General features: G+C 37.5%; 1 long non-coding RNA gene across 1 annotated transcript; it reads left to right on the forward strand.

The window, feature by feature from the left end:
* The first annotated feature begins 461 nt into the window (after positions 1-461).
* Positions 462-3,400, forward strand: LOC123651889. The gene is made up of 3 exons (XR_006740874.1): positions 462-1,392; positions 1,587-2,921; positions 3,090-3,400. It is a non-coding gene; the product is annotated as an uncharacterized LOC123651889 (long non-coding RNA).
* Positions 3,401-3,612: the final 212 nt, after the last annotated feature.

Below are 3,612 nucleotides of genomic sequence, written 5' to 3' on the forward strand. Positions count from 1 at the left end.
ACCTCTTAGAAATTCAATAACTAAATGAGATAGGTACTGTTACAAGTATATTTTTAGCTACTGTTTTCATTCAACTGTACTAGAGTAAGATTCACCTCTGTTTTATAAAAAAAAAAAAAATGTTTTTATTTCAGAGAGAAGGGAGAGAGAGAGAGAGAGAAACATCGATGAGGAAAATCATTGTTTAGCAGGACTCACACTGGGGACCAAACCTGCAACCGGGCATGTGCCCTGTCCAGGAATTGAACTCTGACCTCCTGGTTCATAGGTTGGCACTCAGCCAGCCACACTTGTTTTGGGTCACCTACATTTTTAAATTAAGGCACAAATCTGCTTAAGTTTACCCATTAACAAGTAGAGGGATTAAGACTAGAACCATATGTACACAAATAATTAAAAAAAAAAAAAAAAAAAGACTAGAACCCATGCTCTGGCTAGGTAGCTCAGTTAGAACGTCCTCCAAATACACCAAGGTTGTGAGTTTGATCCCTTGTTGGGGCATATACAAAAACAACCAATGAATGTATAGATAGGTGGAACAACAAAATAAGTTTTTCCCTCTAAAATCAATAACAAAAAAGTAGAACCCAGGTTGTTGACATTTAAGATCTACTACATAAGAACTGCGACTAGTATCTTTTAGGGAAAATGAGAAAGTAAATGCCCCAGACATAAGTTTATCTCCCATTTGGCGAAGACTACAAATACGTTGTGTTCTTTCCCCACACATTTCCCAAGGAAATAAAACAGCCATATGAAACAAAGGCCATATGGTGAAACAAAAGTTCCATAACTATTTAAAGCAGGTTTTTAAAAAATAAGTTGGAGTTCATCCTGCAATTTGCTCTACCTTCACATTATACTTGGTATTTTTTCTACCCTCTAAAAATTTCAAGGTTTCTGGGGTTTGTGTTGGTAATTTACAGCTGAAAGGATTTAATAGCTCTTCTCCCTCTCCACCCCTTATGGATATCAGTTTGTTTCCACATAGCTTGTATAGAAAGCTATAAAGCAGTTAAGACAGAAACATTGGACTGAAAAAAAAATATTAAAGTTAAGAGTGATTTTCAAGCCCTTTTGATCCATATGGGGCGCAGTAGGCCAATATCTAAATTAGCACATCAGTATTTGTCAACTACCAAGGCATTGGGAGAGGCACCTCGCACAGACACCAGAGTGGTGTTACTGGACAGCGCCCTGAGTTATTGGAAGAGGGCTGTCCAAACCTTGATCCTATCTTCTCTCATAAATGAATTTATACAAGAGACCATTGTGTTATAAAAGCCAATTAAAATAATTCAAGCATGCAACTTTATTTTAAAAAAGCAAAGAAAGCAAACCTATACATCTGGTTTATGAAGTGCAGATGGGCTCTCAGCTAATCAAGAGTTGGTTGTGGGCCCTGATCAGTTTGGCTCAGTGGATAGAGAGTCACCCTGGGGACTGAAGGGTCCCAGGTTCGATTCTGGTCAAAGGCATGTACCTTAGTTGCGGGCACATCACCAGTGGGGTGTGTGCAAGAGGCAGCTTCTCTTCCATCGATGTTTCTAGCTCTATCCCTCTCCCTCTCTGTAAAAAAAAAAAAGGTTTGGGATCTGAGGTGTTATCTACCCTCCTATCTATAGGGTTCAAAATTTCTTTGCTGAGTATTTTGATAAAGATTAATTCCCAAGGTCCCTTTTTTGTTGTAGCCTTCCCAGAATTCATGAGAAGCACCTGGCAACTTTATCTTGTCGAGCCTTGAGACTGTTGGCTTCTCTGCAAAGAAATAAAACCCCTGTTTTTCTTTTCCCCCTTCCTTTCTGCATTCTCTCCTCTGGGAGGTTTTTAACCATTTGTTCTCAAGTTTTCTTGGCTGGATAAGATAGGCTTGTTAGTTATAAACTGGCTGTAAATTGGCCACACTTGCCTTATTTTAACCTCTGTTAACCTACTCCTCCTGCTCTGGAATTGTAATACAGTATAAGGACCTTATTGCCATTCTAAATGTCAAGGATTTCTGAATTCTGCATTACACTTGGTCCCAAGGGTTTAGGATAAGAGATTGTCCACCTATAGTTGCTTCCTTTTCAAAATAGTCATCTGGGTGATTTGGTACTAAAAGCATAAACACTGGCAATGTGCCTTAAACTTTACAGAACCTTAATTTTCAGTATTATTTTTTAACTTGTAGTTCTTATGCAGGCTACCTGACACAATTTTATATTTTGAAAATAATTGTGGACATACTGCATCATTAATACTTGACCTGGAAGAGTAGAACCAGTGACTAATTGTGGGCCAATGAGAGAAAAGCCACCTCTAAAATTCACAGTGATCTTCGAAAGCTGATTGCCATGTCTAGGACAACTTGATCCTACCTTCTAACTCCCTGTCAGCACAAAGTTGCAAAATGACTGGCTCATAAACCAGTAAGTTGTCTTTGGTGGCCAGATGTTACCTTTGCCTGGAGTTAATAATACACTCTTCTGCCTGGCACTTACACAGTAGATATGCAGAAAATAGTTTGTAAACAAGTTGCAAGTTGTTAAATTATAAAACTAATGGATTGTTTAGTCCTGTAACACTTAAGTTTATTTTCTAAAGGAAGCCTGCAAAATTACTCCAGAATGACTGTGTTGGTGACAGTAATTACTGTTTTCCTTTGGGATCTGATTCTTTATGTAAAAATTTTTAAGATGCAGGTTTGTCAATGGTTGTTCCATCCTTAATTTCTTTAAAACACACACACACACACACACACACTTCGCAATTAGATAAAGTATTTTTAGATAAATTACCTCCATTTGGTCTGTTCTGTCACCCAGTAAGGTTTGTTTTTTTTGTTTTTTTAATCATCAGCCACAGTTCTATGAAGGGATATTAAAGGGTCTCCTGTTGTACATTATAGCACTAATGTTCATAATAGAACATTAAGATAGGTTGAAGGCCGAAGGACTTGTATACATGCATATAAGTACAACCAATGGACATAAAACTATGGGGAGGGAGGGGCTATGGGGGAGGGAGGGAGGGGGGCAAAAAAAAAATCATTAAAATATGTAAAAAATAAATAAATAAATAAATTAAAAAAAAAAAAAAAAAGATAGGTTGAAGGTTTCTATCATCAGCCTACACTCAGTCTTGCCCTACCTCTGCCTCATATTTCCCACTTGTTTATATATCATTAACTATATTGCGAGTACATAGTACATTGTTAAATTCCTTTGAGAGCAGGTACTATAACATATTTTCATATTTCCTATGTTTAAAACACTTGTTTCTTCAGCAGATATTCATTGAATATCCACTAGGTGTCAGATATACGAGGCAGATGCTGGGGACATCAAGATAACTAAGCACAGACATGCCCTTAGGAGGCTAACAGTTGGGGTGGGGGGTGGGGAATAGATCTGTAAGCTGCAGAATAATATGTTGTAGTGGAGTAGGAGATTTCCTGGTTTAAGAGAACTAACAACCATCATTTCCAAAAATATCTCCCCAATAAGGCAATTTTCTCTGCGACCAAATTTCCACCATTATAATATCATTTTTTATAAGACTACTATTGCCTCTGGGCAGGAGAACTAAGGGTTAGTAATGAGCTTTGAAATTACTTTTTTCCCTTTTAAA

This window comes from Pipistrellus kuhlii, unplaced genomic scaffold (assembly GCF_014108245.1).
Source record: "Pipistrellus kuhlii isolate mPipKuh1 unplaced genomic scaffold, mPipKuh1.p scaffold_m20_p_9, whole genome shotgun sequence".
In the NCBI taxonomy this organism is placed as follows: Eukaryota; Metazoa; Chordata; class Mammalia; order Chiroptera; family Vespertilionidae; genus Pipistrellus; species Pipistrellus kuhlii.